Source organism: Sciurus carolinensis, chromosome 18 (assembly GCF_902686445.1).
Source record: "Sciurus carolinensis chromosome 18, mSciCar1.2, whole genome shotgun sequence".
NCBI classification, from domain to species: Eukaryota; Metazoa; Chordata; class Mammalia; order Rodentia; family Sciuridae; genus Sciurus; species Sciurus carolinensis.
In genome coordinates, this window is record NC_062230.1 from 10705010 (window position 1) to 10725895 (window position 20886).

The window sequence follows — 20886 nt, forward strand, 5'->3', positions numbered from 1 at the left end:
CTGAAGACCGGGATCTACCCTCTCAGTCAAGTCAGAAAACTGACAAGTCCACTTCCACCTCCTTCTCAGAATCACATGACTACTCCTCTTTTCTCTTTTGTACAGAGGATAGTGTGAAGGCTGGGTCAAAACACTGACAAATTCCGCCTCCACTTCTGAATCTGAAGACTGCATCTCTTCTTTTTTGGACAGAAGATTTATTCTGAATCCTGGGTTCTAGACTCCGGGTCAAGTCAGAAAACTCTGGCAGATCCACATTCATCTTCTTTGAATCCAATGATCGCCCATGTTCCTCTTCTGCCTGGATGATGGGGCGGGAGACTGGGGCTGAGTAAAGAAACCAGAGAAAAGGTGCTTTGTTCAGTATTCAGCCTTTCACCATCTAAGTCCAGTCCACCACCAGAAAACCCGGATCACTTCAGCTCTTGCTTTCTCCTCAGCCATCGTTCCATCTTTCCCCTTTGCTGATCTCTATCTCCTACTGATTTTCTTTTCCATGGCCCCATCTCCATGTTTTTAAAAACATTCTCATTGTGCAAACTCTCCTTTGGGGAGAGTGACCCTGCTTACATCCCCTCTGTTCCTTTCCTCTGTTTGGATCATATCTCCAAACCCAGTTCCTCTCTCAACAGACTGTCCTTCTGTGTGGACTTCCGTGTCCTACATCCTGTCCTCTTCTTCTCCCAAACTGGGCTTCCTTAGTCCACCTTTCCTGGCTTCTCCACCCCTTGTTCCATGCCATCTACTGTCTCATATCTCTTCCCACTCCAGCTCCCTCATCTTGTGGTCCTGGGACTTTGTCATTTGCCACTATCTCCAGGTAGTACTCTGAGGTGCTAGGCTGGGAATCCTGGTCCTCAGAATGGATGCACAGTTGATAAGTGGTCATGAGTTCTCCCAAACTTGTTTCTCTGCCACAAAACCTAGGCTCGGATCTGTGCAAACCCTCTGGAATCTGGTTGAACCTGAGCCCTTTTGCACCTCTCCACACAGAGGAGAAATCTGCAGTGATCAGCCCTGAGGAGAAACTTGCCCCCTGTGCTGCCACAGGCCCCTGGAGTCTGCCCTTTCCTCTCTGCACGTTCCCACTTCAGAGCTCAGTCTGGCACAAGAGGGAGAAGGATGCCAAGGAAATTTAGGAAGAGCAGAGATGATAAGTCCTCTCAAGAGGAAGATAATAAGTATACACGAAAGACGAGGCACGCTGAATTGTCAGCTGAAAAACTTAAATGAAAACCTTGGTTTTCAAAGCTGTTCTGCTAAACATCACTGGCCTTTACTGTCTTCAGGAATCTGTCCTGAGGACACATCCTAAGGCATCCTTGAGTCTGGGGGACAGTTTGATGACCTAAAATACAAAACTGCATGTGCTCACACACTCTTCACCTGGTGTCTACAATTTTGGGAGTTTATAGATTAACTAAAAGTCTGCCTCTCAATTCCAATTAATCTCACCTGCATGGCAAATTTGTGAGCCCCAGTATTGCTCTTGACCTACATATTTGACTACCACTTATGTACTGTAAAGAAAAATGGCATATGTACAACAAGAATAAATGGGACATTCTGCCATTCCAGACACTGTTTTCTCCTGAGAATGTGGGAAGCACATGGGATGTGATATGGTACCTGATGGAACTGGGGAGTTGCTCACAAACCTCCCAACTGAGGCCTCTGCTTTCCACCTTGGTAACCGAGTCATGCTTTGTTTCTTACTAAAAATTGTGAATAAATACCTATGCAAAACATGTGACCATTGTAAAGTATAGAATTCAGTGGCATTCAGTACAGCCACATGTCACTCTTGGTGGAGGTCACAGTTCCCAGCTGTGTTAGTTGATTTCATCGTTGTGCAAACACTGTGTAGAGTGCACTTACACCAACTGAGATGGCCGTGACATCTCTGTAGTCCATGTTCTGGACCCCTTTCATGTATGTGCTGCATTGGTTCATCTTGGCTGAAATGTCACCGTGTAGGTTTCCTTGTGCAATCACCACCACCCTCCCATCTCCAGAGCTTCTCATCACCCAAACCAGGTTCCAGAAGCATTCAAATCTCCCCTCTTCTCCTCCCACAGCTCCTGCTGACCACTACTGTACTGTCTATGAACCTGAAAACTCTCCGTGCTGCATCTGCCTTGCATACTGTGGATTCTTACAATATTTGTCCCTGAGTCTGGCTTGTTTCGTTGGTGCACTGCCCTTAAGCTCTTCTATTGGTAGAAGATGTGTCAGCATTTCCTTTTTAAGGCTAATAGATCTGTAAAGTCTGCATCTTTTGTCCATCCATCCATTCATCCATCCACAGGCATTGGATTGATTCTACATTTGGGCTCTTAAATCTTTTTAAAAAATATGCATCGTTAGACCTTACTGACAGGCACATCTGTTTGTTTAGAATTTTTATCTCTTCCATGATTCTAATGTACCTATATCAAACATGAATGAAGTAAATCATCCAATGTGCTGTCAGTGAGTGTCCACCACATTAGGAATTGTTGATGTTCACAGTTGGATGGGGTCCCAGAGGCATTCCAAGAGGCCTCTTTGTTCCTTAGAATCTTCCTCACAGGCCTGGGCTTCTGAGTCTCTCCCTGATGGGAAAGGTACTGTAGGTCAGGAAGCAGGTCCTATTACTGTAGAAGACCATTGCTAGGATACTCTGCTTCTCTGGTTCATGAAAACTCCAACCGTCAGAACTGATAGAGTCCACCCATAACAATTCAGAAGTTCACTCACTCTTCTAGTGGACCGCTTTCCAATGCACTCACATGCCACATGATGTTTCAATCAGTCACAGGCCACACTTGTATTTGTGTCCCATAAGATTATATTGCCCAGAATATCAGAGCCATCTCGGCTTCTGTAAGGATACACTATGATTTCCCACAATGACATTTGCTAATGGCATACTAATTAGACCTTACCTAATACTGAAGTGATGCATGACTATGTAAAAATATCAATATTTTGTTCTCACTGAATTTTCTGTTCTGGGCCATGAAAAGTCCTGATCATTCTGGATACAAGTAGGCAGTATTGATCTTAATATATTTTGACATTTTGTTCATAATGGAGTTAACTTCAGGTTTTGTCTGGTATCGACTGTTACCTTTCCACTTCTCATTTCCTCCTATGACACAAGTGTCTCCCTAGGCCAGAGGTTTTCTATGTGTTCCCTAAAATCCACCCCAAACAGGCTCCAATCACCTCTCAGACCTCCTTAGCAAATGACTCGCTCACCGCTTTCTAGACCAAAACTGGTCCTCATGTGGAATCAAGCCCTCTCTACAATCTCTCCATTCCTTTACCATCTACCATTTGTCTTCCTTTCACTGTTCCTCCCAAATACCCTCCCTTCCCTCTTTATCTTGTGTTTTGTGTGGAGCTGGCTTCATGCATTTGTATTGGAAAAAAATGACCTATCCTTAAAGTCAGCTAAAAACCTGAAACCTACCTGGGCAGGGTGGCACATACCTGTACTCCCAGCTACTCAGGTGGTTCAGGCAGGAGGATCACTGGACCCCAGGAATGGGACATCAGGCTGTGTAACAGAGCGCAACCCAGTCTGTAAAATAAAACAAAACACCACAGTCTGTGCTGTGTTCCCAGGCCAGTCATCCTCTGTATCCGGCAGTGCTTGAGGCCCATAATAAGATGGCATATTGGATTATACTTTCTCATCTCGCCTGTCCCTTGCCCTAATCCCGTGGGACTTAACACCTTGGGAAAGCTAGGTCTTATTAAAATATCCATGCATTCTTAAAACATTCAGCCAAATTCTCTTCGTCTTGCAAAGGTTATGATATAGCACTGATTCTGTGAGGTGGTCATTATGGCATTAGAGAAAGCTTCATTCATTCATTTGTTTGTTCAACAAAGTCTTGTGAAATGTATCCTCAGTATCAGGGAATAGGAACCTTGGGAAAGAGATCAAAAAATGCTTCTTGCATTAGCAGACAACGTGAACCAAGCCCTCCATGAGGACATTGGTGGGAGAGGGATGACTAGAGAAATAAACCAGGGTCAGGTCCTGATCCTGGGTAGGGACACAGGTGTGAGCACATGGAAAGAGCTGGAGGGAAGTGGCGAGGATGGAGATGGGGAAAAAGAGTCAACTGCACTGGTGAGGGAGGTGGCAAGCAGCCTCGGGTGCTCTAGAGGATTTGTCATTAGCACAGGGTGTGAGAGGTGCCCTTCAGAGGGTGTCTGTCTAGCAGAGGCCTCTGGACCAACTCTGGATAGGGATGGTGTAGTCCTGTCTAAAGATGGTCAGCCTGAACCCTTCTCTGGGATGCTGACACCAACTTCAGGTCCTTCCTGGTTTTCCCCCAGAGGAACATCCTGATTTCTTTTTCCAGCTACCTGGCCAATGACAAGGAAGAGGAGAACCAAGATCCTAAACAAGACATCTTTAGTTTCTTTGACTACAATTCATCTGTTCCATGGGCTGAAACACTCGGGTTTCCAGGGAGGAGTGTGAGGAGGTGGGTGGGGCTGTGGGTGATTGGGGAGGGAGAGGGAGGGGTGATTGGAGAGTCAGTGGGAAAGTGGGTGGTTGCAGGTGGGATCTGGGGAGGAGAAAGCTCTGGAGGCTGCACAGGGAGGGAGCGTCTTCCTGGGCAGCCAGCACTTTTTGGGTGGCTCCTTTTCTTTCCAAATTCAATCTTATGATCCAGAGCTCTGGGGTTGGGGCCAAGAATATACCTTAATGCTCTTGGAGTCCTGGAACCATGGATGCCTGAGGTCACTGTCCCGAGGGTAGGTATGAAATTCTGTATCTCTGGCCTGATGACAGGGTCATTTATTGTCTATTTAGGAGATCCAGAGGAGTCAACTGCTGGACTCACGCCTGTCACTCTCCACCCACTGCCCTCCTCTGCACATCATGCAACAGCACAGCCATGTGTACACAGCCTGAATCTCCCGTCAGCTTCCCAGCCTCAAAAGGACTAGAAAGGAGATCGTCTCCTACAGATGTATTGGATGCTACAAGGCTGCTCTACCGGACCTGAGAGAGAACAGTTTGTCACATAGGATGTGCTAGAAACCCTTAACCCAGAGGAATTGGGCCAAAATGTCAGCAGTAATGAAAGGTTGATCTCTGTGCAAAGTGAGTATCCTGTAGCCATGAATTTCTCTCTCCCTGTGTAAATTAATTGCCTTTTCAACCGTCTCCTCTTCATTCATTTGGGCCATTCCTCCCTTACAGATACCAAGTATGGAGATTTATTTATAATAATGTGAATATGCCACAAAAGGATATTCCATGCAACTGTTCACATACTCCATGAAGATAATTCTCATTAACTCTATTTTCCTCCCAGTTTGCTCTCAATCAAATGGCTTATGGCCAAAACTCACTTTTGAATATCTGCTGTCTACCGACTCACTACTTCTGGATGAATCTCCTCTTGTACAATAACACTTTTCCCTCTCAAATTCATGGTCAAGGAAGTTTGTCAGAACCATAGCAGGTTAAGAAATACACAGTGCACAGCAGAATTATGGACTTGGCAGAGGATGAAGCAAAGATTTTATTTCAACCATGTGGAAGCAGCCAAGTTAGGAGAAAAGGCATTATGAAGACAAATTAGGGCTTAGGCCAGGGATCAGACACCTGGTCTCCTGGTTCATGCTGCTGATATGTTAGTGAGTTAAGTTCAAGGCCCCATTCTCCAGGTGTGCTCTGCTGTATCTGCATTATCACCTCAAGTCCTTGCTATAAAGCAGATCTCTGGGCCTTACTCTGGACATATGAAGTGATTTTTGAAGCCAGGGTTAGTAAAGTGTGAGGATCAACACTGAAAATGATGGTTCAGGGCTGGTGTCAAGAAGGAAGGATCAGAGATAAAGCTGGGTTTGTAAACCGGTCGAAGCTCTCATTAGGACTAACTGAGGGTGGAACTCTTCTTCACATCTAGAGAACCGTGTCCAGGAAGTCTAACAACCTCTCTTCTTCCTTCCAGACCACTGGCAGAGGCAGACTTTTCAGCAAGACATCTACAGAGATACAGGGAGTCCTGAGGAATCGAGAGCACAGTCTCCCACAGAGATAACCCAGAAGAACCCAGACTTCTAGAAGGATCTGCATAGTTACCATGTTGTACTTATGGCACCTAGGGATAGACATACTATTGATTTGGGGACAATGAGGAACCAGGGTTCTTTCTGGTTCCATTTTTCCCTAGTCACCCCCTAAATTTTAGAGTGTTGAGTAAAAATTGTCTCTGAGGTAAATTATTGAGAGCCTGTATTTTATATTTTTAGTTGTCATAGTCTAGGATGTTTTGAATAGGCATGTAGAGGCTCTGAGAGGGAATTACTTTTAAACATGAAAGTAGAACCATAGGATTGTCATAGAGTTTTACTACATATCACAAATTTTGTTGGTTTATTTTGAACATGTTGGCCAAAGAATTATGACTGTATTTATTTGAAACAGTTTTGAGGTAGTTATTGTTTTGAAAACTTGCTGTTCCTAATTAATTACCTGATATATGTACATAAATATTTTCCCTTTCAAGAGAGATTTTTTCTTTTTTTTCTATTTCCTTTATATATCTATTACTTTCATAGCTCAGTGGTAGCACTCCCAAATCTTAATATGGAATTTATATTTGATGTTTAGTCTTCATTATTGAGATGTTGACATTGAACTGCTGTTCTTTAATGTGCCTGGACCTGTTGTCATTTTAAAGTGGGTGTGTATTTTAAGAAAGTACATGTGCTACATATTTTGAAGAGCACAGTGCAGTGCATTTGTGGGGAAACTTAATAAACATCTTCGTGACTCATGTGATCATATCAGTCTGGACTGCTTCTTTGCTTTCAAATGCCATTGATTTTTCAGCAGAGTTCTGATTGCTTGGCCCAATTCTTTCCTCTGAAAAAGAATCCTCAATTGCTCTTCATGTAGGAAAACAACAGAACAGAGGGCAGACCTTAAGCAAGAGGCTAGAAGCAGGAAACAGGGAGGACCTTGAGGGAGGCAAGCCGTTTCAGAGACATGACCCTCAGGGCTCTCAGAAGCACATTACCAGCTGGAATGCAAGCAAGAAGCTTATTCCCCTTTTTAGGGATCGAAGAAATACTTCCATTACCAGTTTGCTCAAGGAAATGCTGTACAGAAGGAAAGTTCTCCACTCTTGGCAACTTTGCTAAATTCAACCTTCTTTTCACTATGTATTATTAACTTCCTATTTGCAGTGCTTCACATGGAACCCAGCTAGACCAGCTACTCTTCCACTGAGCACAACTGCAGCCCCATCATTTTTAAAAACCTGTACAATGAAGCTAACAGTGTCCGTGAACATTGTCAAGTAAATGTGCTAGTAAATAATGCGTGCAGAATAATGCCACTATGTATTTCAATATAAAAATACACTCTCATGAAAATGCCTAAATAATAAAACCATTTATAGAATAACTGCTTCTACTCCAGAGGGGGTTTTAGTCTTTTATTTTTTAAAAAAATTTTTAGTTGTAGGTGGACACAATACCTTTATTTTAATTTTATGTGGTGCTGAGGATGGAACCCAGGGCCTCACGTGTGCTAGGTGGGTGCTCTACCACTGAGCCACAACCCAGCCCCAGAAGGGGTTTTAGAAGAAAATTAAAATGTAAAATAATATGAACAAGCATACTGATAGGGACATGGTCTTAAGATAGGACAAAAACCAAACCCCACAGAGTACAGCAGGTTTTCGTTAGAGAATGCCTATATGGTTGGGCAAGTCAGGGAGCCTTTCTGTGATTTGCTTTCCTTGTTAGACCTTAGAGACCCACAGTTGTAGGTCCTAAGTCACTGATAATTGTTGTCAGTGTCTCCAGACTCAGCACCTGCCCCTGCACACCTGGAAGGGTGGGCCAAACCTCTGACCCCCACCAGTACTTCCGTGAGGCAACAGCACACCTGCACTCAGCACCTGATGCAGGTGTGTCAGGTGCTGTGGAAACATATTCTCGTCCAAAAGCTGGAATAGGCACCAACATGGAATGAGCTGGCTGGGAACCAAAATGGGGTGACAGATCAGGGTGAGGAATGGAAATGAAACCAGGATTGATGGTTTCTGGATGTGTGCTCTCTGGGAGGGACTAGAGAGGGGTACCTTGGGAGGAAGCTGCTGAGCAGGTAAATTTGGGAGCCCCAGCAGCAGACCCCATGCTTTTTAGCTTCAGTTCTCCCTCATTGCTGTGTGATCAGGGTAATTTTGTGAGCCCAGTTTTCTTTTCAAACAATAGGGGGAGTAAGTTTGAAATCAAACTCCATATCTCTCCCAGCATCCCCTCCACACAAGGTTTTACAGAGTTAGGATGACAGAGGAGAGAGATTTACAAGGACCAGGTCCTTGATCACAGAGCAAGCAAAGAGGGTGAATTTGCACCCGCGAGAACATGAATGCATAATGGCTGTGTATTTACATGAGCACACCCAGCACTTCATTCCTTCTTTAGACTGCTAATATTCCTTCACATGGAGAAAACACATTTTGTTTCCACATTCATTTTCTGATAGACATTGGTGTGGTTTCCCCTCTTTGACTATGGCGAATCATGCAGCTGTGAGCATGTGTATAGATTCTTCTTGGAGTAGCTCCTTTCAGTTCTTTGGGTAGATACAGTGGAGTGGAATTGCTAGATCACAATGGGAGTCTGTGTTTAGCTGGGCAAGGAGCCAACAAACTGTTTTTCCACCATTTTACATTCTCACCAGTCAGGTGAAGGGAGTTGCAGCTTCTCCACATCCTTGTGAATATCTGGTATCTTCCATCTCCTTTGCCTTCGCCATCCATCATAGTTGAGATGTGCTTTCTCAAGGTGGTTTTGGTTTGCATCCTGCATCAATTTTGTCTTCTTGCAGGGAAGTTGTTCACTCTGACATACCAAATCAATTCATGATTGTTTTTACATTAACTTTGATGAACTTTTTCATTTTTCTAACATATAATCCAATTCATTACATGCTGGTAAATAGTCCCCTTTATTCACTCTATCTTGTAACAACACACATCCCTCTGCACTGTTCTGTTGGTCAGCTATGAATGGACTGGCACTTCTTTTTATGGTTCTTCATGACAGTTTTATTTATTTTTCTCATGTACAATTGTCACACTGTTTCTATTCATGCCTCTACATTTTGCTGTTAGTATTTATATTTCAGATGATTTTTTTCATATGCTTTGCCAAATTCCCTCCAACCGAGCCCACTGAGAAGCTCGCAATGCTGTAGTCTATCTCTTGAACAAAACTAATATTTGTACAACTGGAGTCACAAAGATTTGTGAAATGGACCGATGTTTCTGAACTTCTGTTATCCAGCCTCCTAAATCTGGATTCGAAACTTTTATTGGACTTGCCTCTAGGGGAAAGGGACAAATTTTCTTCAGGTTTAAGTAAAAATCAAACAATGGGGAATTAGGTTGGTTAGAATGTATTGTCTCTGTAGAATGTTGTCTTATGCAGTGTCGTCAGCTGCTTCTTCTAACTATAGCACCCTTACCACTTTCCAAGGAGCAGCAGAGGAAGTCCACCACTCCATCCGTATGCTTTGTAAAGCAGAAACCAAGAGAAATGGAAAGTCACTTAGTAGACTAAAAAGTATCTCCACACCTGGGAAAACTCATCCTGAACAAGAGGAACAGTTCTTATGCCCAGTTACAGACAGGGAGTCCCAGTAGCTCACCCCACTAAGAATGCAAGGTGAAAACAGGACCACTTCTAACACACCACGTTGTGGCCACTTGCATCATTACATACTGTTCGGAATGTATTTGCCCATGAGAACAGATCTCTTCTAGTCAATCTCAGTAATATAGTTTGTGCTGACTGACAGGTAACACTTCAAAAAAATCCAGCAATTCCAAATCTAAAAATCTTTCATTGATTTCTAGTAATGATTTAAAATTCGAATGCACTAGGGCCAGTGGTTTGGATCTGCCATGTATCCTAAGGCCAGTGCATTGGAGGCTTAGTCACCAGTTTGTAGCGCTATTTGGGAGGTGGTGGAATCTTTAGGAAGTGGGTTCTAGTGCTAGGAGGTTAGTCAAGTCAATCAGGGTGTGCCCTTGAGGAGATATTGGAGACGGGGCTGACTTCTTTTTTTTCTCTTTCCTTCTTGACTGCCATGAGGTCAACAGACCTCCTATGTTACATGCTTCATATTCTGAGTGCCCACAGGCCCTAAAGCAACAGGACAAGCAACCATGGACTGAAACCTCTGGGATCATGAGCCAAAATGAACCTTTCCTCCTTTTAAGTGGACTATCTAGGTATTTTGTCATAGAAAACTAACCAATACACTAGGTTAGCCATGGAAACATCAGACATCTCAGTGGCTTCAAATGAGAAAGGAGTTGTCCTTAGGCACACTGTATGTCCTCAGTGGATGTGCAGGCAGCCTGTCATTGGATCTTGAGGAACGCAGGCTCAGTGAGATGAACGTTATTACTCTATGTACAGGTATGATTGCACGAATGATGTGAATCTGCATTGTGTACAGTTAGAGAAATAAGAAGTTGTGATCCATTTGTGTACAATGTGTCAAAATGCATTCTATTGTCATGTATAACTAATTAGAACAAATTAAAAATTAAAACAAATTACAAAATAAAACCTCAAGCACAGCATGAATAACAAATGTGCTTCTTGTCAATAAGGTCCAAAAGAGGTAAAAGAAAGACTTTGAGCTTAAATATGGAAACAACCCAATGCCCAAAGAAGGATGAACAGATGAGCCACAAGAGAAGTCTACCCATCTGCTATCTTATTCAGCCTTAAGAAAGAGGAAAATTGTGACCCGTGCTCCAGCAATGTAGGATTATGAGGACAGTGCACAAGGTGAAATAAGGCACACACACTGGGACAAATACTGTATAAGTTTATAGTCTGCAACACAGATGAGGTACTGAGCTTGTCAGTTTCATAGAGACAGAAAGTAGAATGGTGGTCAGTAGGAGCTGTAGGAGAAGTGGGAGTTAGTGTTTCATGGGAGAAGAGCAACTGTTTATGGTGAAGAAAAAGTGCTAGAGATGGATAATGGAGGTGGTTGCACAAAAGAAATTTATAGTCATGCCCCACATGGTGGCATTATGCCCAGTGATGGAACAATGCCCCAAAGACATGAATTTGTTCCACAATATGACCTGAATAGTGAGACTGGAGCCATCTCAGTTGGTTCAAGGGCACTCTAGGGTGTTAGCCCAATGATGAATCATCCTGTAACTCATTTCCTGGAAAATATCTCCATTATTAAGTGATATATAGCTGTTGTTGACACCACTCACCTCTACACATTACAATGGCTCAATGGTAAGCTTTCTATATATTGAACCACATTTTGTGGACAGAGAGAAAAATCCTGGATTGAAAGCCCAGCTGGAAAGCAGAAGGCTGAGTTAGGAGGTTTGGAAGCAGTTCTCCAGTTCCACTGGGTGCTGTGTCACATCCCATGCACTCCCATCTTCTCAGCAAACACTATATCTTGGCTTGAATGGGAAATGTTTCCATTTGCTTCTTGTCCTACATGTGACATTTTACTTAGGGTACATGAGTGACAGTGAAATATCCAGGTCAAGAGCAATATCTGTGCTCCCAACTTTGCTATGTAAACCAGAGAGAAATTAATTGGAATTCAGAAGCTCATTTGAGGTGATCTATGGACTCCCAGAAAGTGTAGACACTGTGAAGAGTGTGAGTATGTGTAGGGTTTTCTATGATTTTACATCCTCAAAAGGACTCCTGGTCTCAAGGATGCCTAAGGACAGAGATATGTCCCCAGGACAGTTTTCTGAAAACAGTGAAGGCCAGGGACACTTAGCATAATATACTTGAAAAATTAACTGTTTCTAGTTAGCTTTATCAACTCATAATTCAATGTATGTGGGTTCTTTTGTACATGCTTAGCTTCCTCTTGGGAGGTCTTATCATTTCTGCCCTCCCTAATCTTCCTTGCCACTCTCCTCCCTCTTCCAATGTGCTGAGGTCAGGAATAGGAATGCACAGAGGTAGGAGAATCCAAGATGTTTGGAGTGGAGAATGGAGAGAGGAACCCATGTTCTAGAGAGAAGTGAAGAGGAGTCAGAGACCTGTAGGATAGTTTGGCATCGTGGACAGAGTTTGGATCAGTAGCAGGACAGACTATTGCCTCTAGAACTCTAGGACAAGTGCACATACCAGTCTGGCAGTTACCTGTGTTTTCCTTCAAACTGATTGCCAGGTTGGAATGGGACATGACATCAGAGGCTTCTACCCTTCCTAGTTAGAAGGGCCAGACCTTATGGGCCATTGGTAGTACAGTGGATAATAGTTTCTCCTCAGAACTGTTCTTCATTGCTGAGTTCTTTTCTGTTTGGAGAAGAGCAAACAGACCCCTATTCAAGCTACTTCCCAAAAAAGGGGTTACCCTATTAAGAATCTAAGATTTGTAGCGGGGAACAAAGAGTCTGGGAGAACTTATGGCAGATCACCAAGTCTCCTCCCAGGCTCAGGAACCACCTTCCTAGCACAGCACCTCAGAATACCACCTGGAGGTGGTGGTGGATCATGAAGTGTCTGAACCTTCAGGTGAGGGAGCGAGAATGAGAACCAATTTGACATGATGACTGGTAAAGAGGAAGGGGAAGAGAAGCCAGAAAAGATGAACTAAGGAAGCTCACTTCTGAAGTTGAGAAATGGACATGGGACAAGGAAGTCCACATGGATGGAAAAACTACAGAGAAAGGAATTGGGTTAGAAGATGAGATCCAAGCATAGGAAGGGGATGTAAATAGGGTCACACCTCCCCATGGGGGAAAATGTCCATAATGAGGAAGAGTTTTGAGGAACAGGGAGGTGGGACAAATGGCAAGGAGAATCAGGGCAGATGGTTATCAGCAAAGGGGAGAGATGGGACAATAGCTCAGAAGAAGGCAAGACTTGAAGGTTTGGGGTGTGGAAGGTGGACTGGGATCAGATGTTGAAAGGCTGAATACCAAGACAGAGCTTCACCCAGATTTCTTTACTCAGCTCCGTGGGCAGAACCCAGTCTCCCATGTTGGGCCTTGAGGAAGAGAGAGTGGACCTCAGAATCTGAGGAGGAGTTGGAGGATGATCTGCTGGGGCTTTATGATTCAGTGTCCTGGGAAGAATCTGGCCTCAAGACTAAGATCTCTGGCAAAAAGAGAAAGAGGGAGTCCTCCACTGAATCTGAGGAGGAAATGGAGGAGCTGGATACTGAGGCTAATCACCCCTGGGATGTGGATTCACCATGTGGTCTCAAAATAAAACTCAAAAAATGGCACATGAATGTGGTGCGACCAGAGCACCATTATTAAATTTTTGCCAGCCTCCAATCCTGCTCTTTACACAAAGAAGGAACGTCCAGCCACTGCACTTTTCCAAAGTACCCTGCTATCTCTGAGCTCCCCCTGCCTGGAGGACTCAGGACCATCTCCCTTGAGAGACTCTGAGATGATGGATGCTTATGTTAGACTTGAAAAAGGTCCCTGTTTGGGATCACAGAGCTTGATTCTAACAGTCCTCTCTGACTGCTTTAATAGACATCCTCCCACCAAGGGATGGGTAACCAGGCCATGTTCACATTCTGATGTGACTGTCAAATGAGAAAATGACCTGAGTAACTCTCTGATTCTGAGGTGGTGCATTCTTGGGCCCTCACGGTATAATCAAAGTTCTTCATCACACATATATCTAGTTGTTACCCAAACCCTCACTCAGTTGCTTTTCTGGGGAGTCTCAGATCAAAGAAACTTGCCCAAGGAATGTTCCTGTCCTCTTCCTATCCACCCCTTGGTCTCCTCCTCAAGTGTGTTGCTCCTTGTTTTCTAGACAAAGACTGGAGTCCCTCAGAAGGTGTCTGGCAGAGGCCTCTTGACCAAGGGGTGGTCCTCTGTAACACTTAATAGGGCAGGTGCAGTCCGGTCTGAAGATGGTCCTCCTGGCCTCCTTTTTGGGATGCTGACTCCAAGGGAAGGTAATTCCTGGTTGGGTCCCTGAGGAGCAACCTGATTTCTTTCCCAGCCACCTGGCCAATGGCATGGAGGAGGACAACCAGGCTCCTAAACATCTTTAGTTTCCTCTATGGAAAGAGCTATACCCAATGTCCCTTGTTCCATAGACTGTACTACCAATTCATCTGTTCCATGGGTTGGAACACTGAGGTTTCCAGGGAGGAGTGTGAGGCAGTGGGTGGGGAGGGAGAGGGAGGGGCTGATTGGGAGGGACTCAGGAGGGTGGGTGGTAGCAGGTGGAATCTGGGGACTGTGCAGGGAGGGAAGGTCTTCCTTGGCAGTCATCAGTTTGTGTGTGTGTGTGTGTGTGTGTACCAAATGTGTATGTCAATTTACTCTATGAAATCTAAGAAAAAAAAATTGGTGGTAATTTATCATATATACACAACTGATTTAAAGTAATAAAAGAGAGTCCAATTTCAAGAAAATAAGTTCCTATCTTGAGGAAAAGTAAAAGTACATCAAAAATGGAAAGTCAAGTCCAGTTTCTATGCAATAAGTGAGCTATAGTCTAATAAAGCAAATTTAGGTGACTTTTTAAGATATCTTTCCTCTTTAATATATACTTACATACAAATAGATCTACCAATTATAAACTATGGTTTATTTTAAAGGAATAAACGAGATGAAAGGAATCTTTATACTATACTTACATTATTCACAAAACAGAACATTTTACACTGGAAATATTTTTAAATTCATATAATAATCACAAAATTATTTTCTACTTTGGACCTAACTAGAATTACAATTTAATTATTTGTCTAGAACACTGAGATGTACTTTTTAGTTTTAAACAAAAAGCAAACCAAAATTATTTATCTGCCAGGCTTATAGTTATGTAGAAACTATAATAGAATTTAGATTCTATAAGATGCCTCTAAGCATGTAACTTTCTTGATGAACTCAAGCAGAAACATCACTAACATTGAAGTATTGTTCTACTGAAATCGGAGACAATGATAAAGTTTGTCTCTTGATAAAGTTAACTCTTCAAATTTGATTAGATGGGACACCAAAAGGACTGTATCTGTCAGAGCATCTTTACAAAATTTTCCACACAGCTAGCATAATGTAGTTATTGCATATAAAGGAGAAAAATACTCACTTTTTATTGAAAAGAAAGCTGAAAATACGATATTCCCTGAATCTTATATAATGTATTATATGCTCTGGATAAATGTTGTCCATGTTAATAACAGGTGAAATGTGGTGGTGACATCCACATATGGCTAATTCATTTGTCACTAGGCTAAATAAATCTAATAATTACACCTTGATATATCACCCCTTTGTAGGCTAAAGAACACAGATAATAGAAAAATGCCTCTCAACATTTTATTTGTAAGATTTTTGTAGACTGTTGAATCATGGCTACCAGAAAGATGATATCAAGATGAAATGATCTTACAGATGCAAATAACTTTGAAACACTCAATATCCTGTAAAGTCATCAGCTTTTGTGGGGCTTTTTCTTTCCAGATTCAAGTTTACCATTCAGAGCTCTGGGTGTGGGGCTGAGATCACACCCTGATTCCTTAGAAGTCCTGGAACCATGGAGGCCTGAGGTCATTGGCCTGAGGTCATCAGTCTGAGGGGAAGTACAAAATTCTGTATCCCTGGCCTGATGACAGGGTGGGTCATCTACTGTCTATTTAGGAGACCCAAGGACCTAACTACTGGATCCACTCCTGTCTCCCTCCCACCCACAGCCATCCTCTGCACGTGCAGAAATAGCCTGAATCTCTCAATTAGCTTTACAGCCACACAGGTGACCTCCCAGAGATGTGCTCGGTGCTCCAAGGCTGCTCAGCCAGACCTGAGAGAGAACAGTTTGTCACACAGGAAGCGCTAGAAATCCTTCATCCAGAGCAACTGGGCCCAGTGTCAGCAGTGATGAAAGGCTGCCGTCTATCTAAAGTGAATATCCTGGAGCCATGCATCTCTCTCTCCCCCTGGAAACTGTCTTTTGACCCTCTCCTTTTAACTCATCTGGGCCATGCATCCCTTGAGGATCCCAAGGATGGAGATTCATTTATAACAAAGTGAAAGTGCAAAATAGGCTATTCTGTGTAACTCTTCATATATTTCACAATTTTCGTCCCATTTTCTAAACAAAGGTTTTAAGCCAGAACCCACTTCTGTATATTTGCTGGGTTTGTTCTGGTTTCATTTTTCCGTAGTCACCCCTACATTTTAGAGTGTTGAATAAAAATTGTTTCTGTGGTAAATAAATAATGGTGCCTGTATTTTATATATTTTAGTTGTTATAGTCTAGGATATTTTGAATGGGCATGTAGGGACTCTGGGAGGGAATTACTTTTAAACATGAAATTAGAACCACAGGATTGTTATAGAGTTTATATATATATATATATATATATATATATATATTTTTTTTTTTTTTTTTTTTTTTTTTTTTTTTTTTTTTGCGGTGCTGGGGATTGAACCCAGGGCCTTGTGCTTGCAAGGCAGGCACTCTACCAACTCAGTTATATCCCAAGTCTGAGAGTTTTACTATGTAACATAAATGTTATTGGTGTATTTTGAACAATACTTATTTAAATAGTTTTGAGATAGCTGCTGTTTTGAAAACTTGCTGTTCTTAGTTTTGAGTGTTCTTAATTAGTGATCAGTGTTATAACAGGTTTATGTACATAAATATTTTTCATTTTAAGAGAGATTTTTAATATTTTATCTATTGTATCTATTTTATCTATTACATTTATAGCTCAGTGGTAATACCCTGAAGTCTTGTAAATATGAAATTTTCACTTGCTATTTAATCATCATTAGTGTGAATATCAAGCTGCTGTTCTTCAACTTGCCTTGACATGTTTGTCTGTCATTTTAAAGTGTGTGTGCATTTTAAAAGAGCTATGTGCTTTTGAAGTTCACAGCATAGTGCATTTGTGGGGAAATGTAATAAGGAAGAAAATCTTCTATATGACATGATACATATGATCATGTCATTCTGGACTGTTTGAGGACAAACTGGGTTTAATGGGGTTCTTGTTCATTGACCAAATTTCTTAGCTGTGAGGGAAAGAAAACACCTCAATTATTTTTCATGTAGGAAAACAACAGGGAACATGCAAATGCTAAACTGGAGAACGGAAGCAGGAAACACAGGGAGGACATTGAGGGAGACAACACAGGAAGAGTCAAACAAAATTCAGGGCAGCTGTATAAAATCCAGGAGAGACGTCTCAACAGGAGATGCCTTCCTGGTAATGGTCCAAGGATGGCGATACACAGGGAATGGTGGAATTTGCTACTGAAGTCATAATGGGAGTCTTTTCCACAACCTCTATTTCTTGTTTTCCTCAACAGAGAGAAAATCCAAAGGGTCTTGCTGAAATAGAAACTCGTGAAGGGACATGAAGTACTAGAGCAGGTTGTGAGAAGAACGAGATGACGGGAAGAGCTAAAGCTGCTAGATAGATAGACAGGAAGAGCTAATAGTGTGGGCACTGGGTGGCTACAGACAAGCATCTTGGGACAAGGGAGCAGCAGAGAATATGGAGCAGCTGTGGAAAGGAGCAGGTGAATCAGAGTATCAGTCAGAGGTAAAACAAAGCTAAGAGAGGTGGCAACAGAGCCAGGGATGAGGTGTGATATAAGGTTAGATAGGCAAGTGGAGATGATGCTAAGGAGCTGGAAAGAATGAGCTTAAGGTTGGGTGGATGTGTTAAAATGGACGGATGGTGGTTGGGTGAGTGGAGCAACTAAAGAGGTTAAAGTTCCATGAAGGGAGAAGTCATTAAGATGGGCACTGTGCAATGCAATTCTGATGCTGATCAACTGCATGTAGGTCACAGGCTATCGGTTGAGGCCACAGGCCCTGTGGACACTCCCCTATCTTCCAGGTTTCCCAGGGCACTCCCACTTCTTATCAACTAGCTGCAAATTAGGTGGTTCCCACGATCCTGTTGCATAATTCTCTATAACATCTCACTGAATTTAGAGGAGCATAAATCTTTTAATTATTGTTTTGTCATGTCAAAAAGGACGCTAGTGGGACCAGTTAATGAAAAGGCATAGGGCTGGAGGTCTAGGAAGGATCGAATGAACACTGTCGTCCTCAGGATGCAACATCTTCAGAGGACATGGATGTACGGACCAACCAGGGAAGCTCACCTTGGTGTCAGCCTCCTGAGTTTTACTGGAATTTCACTAAGCATTTGTAGGAGTGGATGAGTAGAGCAATAAACCAGGCTCAGATCCTGCCTTCTGGGTCCTTACCACAGAGTGAGGGAGCCAGGTGAGTGTCCAGGGAAGAAGACAAGGGAAGAGGGTGTGGAGAGGGACAGGGACATCATGACGTCAACAAGACAGTGTGGGGTGGCACCAGGCTGCGTCATGTCTCCAGACTGGTTCTGTCTTCCTGATCGCTGTGCGGGAGGCGCCCTTCCCAAGTCCCTGACCAGCTAAGTCCTCTCGAGGGAAGGCCCGTCCCAGGCAATTCTGGGCGGGCAGGCAACCAACTCCGACTTCTCGGTCAACCGAGGTTGGCCTTCCTATTCCCACTGCCAGGTCGACTTCCTGGCCACACCGGAAGTCCGGAAGTCGGAAACCGTGATCCCGGGCCCTCAGCAGGCTCCAGTACTGGGACTCTATTTCCCAAGGGTCTGTGCGCCCCCGCTAGGGACCGTCTGAAACGTGCCTGCCTCGTGTGACAGCTCAGAGGAGACAGGCTGGGAGCACTGGCTGCCCACAGCCCTCCCACCCTCCAGCGAGGGTTCTCCTTAGGTCAAGGGAGTCTTTAAGGGAATGTCAGAATGCATTTCCTTCACCTGGCCTTTTTCCTGATTGTCCCTTGATTCAGTGATGGTTACAAAAATCTATACAAGTGGTAAAATGGTAAAGACCTGCAGACTCCTGGCATAGACGGCAATTCCCTAATGTAAATATTATCCTAGAGTCTTGTGGTGTTGACGCTGCGGGGGATACTGCACGAGTGGTACATTGTAAGTATTTAAAATAAAAGAGCAAAAATTCCACACATTTATGTTGACTGAATATTACTGAGCTGGGAAAGCACTGTCTATTTCCCATTTTATGAATCTTTAGGAAAGACTGGTCTAATCTACAGATGGACTCCCAGGGGTGGGTGCTGGGTTGAGCTTTGGGAAAATGTCACAGGAATATCTGTATCATTATTTTGGTGATAAACAAATGGTCAATGAAATTTTCCCCACATTATCAAAACATGCACATAAAATGAGTGCTCTTGTTACATACATTAAATATAACAAGTTGATTTTGAAAACAAAAATTATATTTTCTGATTTTGGACAATTATACGGCACACAGAAGGTAGCCATGACTGCCGAGCTGCCTTTTACTCATTCCCCCTCCCCCTTTTACTAATACCACACCTATTTTATTTTTTCAACTTTCCAGTTGGTGTGACATATGATTAGTTCAGGCTATGTTTTATGAGATCAAAACTCTGAGTAATCACAGGACACAAAATGAGTGTTGGGGCTGGTTTCTGTGACAGGAGTCCTGGGTGCCCTGCTGGACTCTCTTGTGCCACTTGGTTGTTTCTTTCCAGTTCTCTCAGTATTTTGCCATCATAATGCTACTTCCCCATGTTTCCTTCCTTACTCGTAAGCCATCCCAGACCCCCGTCTCACTGCAGCCCTTTCCATTCTGGTCACAATGGTCTGGGCGTGCTACTTGTCTTCTGAAGACCAGTAGCCTCCTCTTCTCCTCATATGTAACTATTTTTGCCTATTATTCTATGCTGTCATTTCAATGTTCTCACCTGATCCACTCTGTGTAAGTTATCATCACATCAAACCCTGATTCCTTTGCCCTCCTGCTGTTCTGCTGTAATCACTCTGAACACTTTTGGATTCTCCCCCTTCTTCCCTAAGCAAGCCAGCTGCTCCTCTGACCTGCAACTACAGCTTCGCTGCTGTCACCCCTCAGCTCTGCTCAGCCTCCACATGCAGCTCTGCATGTTCTTTGGTTCCAGAAGCCTGGATGCTCCCACTCTGCCATATTCTTGTCCCGATTGCTCCTGACGTCCCCTCTTGAGAGTGACAGTGCTTCTGTCATCACAGTGCATTTCCTAAGCGACTCCCTTGATTTGTCCCTTCTCAGCTTTCTGTGGCCTCCAGCCCCTCTCACCTTCTCAGCTGGTCCACTCTCCTCATCCTGGGAGTCGTGTGGGCTTCCCCTTCTCAGTGACCTTCCGTATCTTCAGCTGGATTCACTGCAGGCTTCTCTCTACCTCTGGGTGTATAAACAACCACAGGCTTCTGCTCCAGGATTCCCACCTGACCTGTGTAGACTGGCCACCTGACGTTCTTGCCTGATCTGTGACTCATAGGTGGTTCACATACACCAGGTTTCCTTCCTGGGTTACTCTTTATTCATTCAGCTCTGCTCTCAGGTGCTCATATGTCCATCTTCTGCCCACTTCTGCCACCCTGTGTGGACCTAGAGCTCCGTCAGTACCTTGATTCCTACGTGTCTCACAAATAAGATCTGCTTCCAAGCTGCCCTCATCAGACCATTTATCCTCTTCGATTTCTAGCTATTTCAGTGTCTACAGAGCCTGCCCTCCATACTGCTCTTCAGTGATCACCTTCCTCCTGCTTCTGATGGCTGCCCATCTCCTGGAGCTCGGTCTTACAACATTACGTGTTGAAATAAAGTTATTACATGAGGTTTGAAATTTTATTTAGAAAAGCCATTTATTTACTTACTGTTGAAGTGCCAGGGATTGAACCAGGGCTGCATGACTGCTAGCAAGTCTTGTACTACTGAGCTATACGCCTAGTCTCCATAAAGAAGAACACTGAGCTCATAGTTCTGGAGGTCCAAGAGCATGGTGCTGGAATAGTGGCAGGCCCCCCACTCC

At 43.5% G+C, this 20886-nt stretch overlaps 1 long non-coding RNA gene across 1 annotated transcript; it reads right to left on the reverse strand.

Moving 5' to 3' along the window:
* Window positions 1-213: 213 nt before the first annotated feature.
* On the reverse strand, window positions 214-20252 carry LOC124969774 (uncharacterized). The gene is made up of 3 exons (XR_007106033.1): window positions 20151-20252; window positions 3478-3568; window positions 214-327 (listed from the first exon to the last, which is right to left on the reverse strand). It is a non-coding gene; the product is annotated as an uncharacterized LOC124969774 (long non-coding RNA).
* Between the last annotated feature and the right edge of the window lie 634 nt (window positions 20253-20886).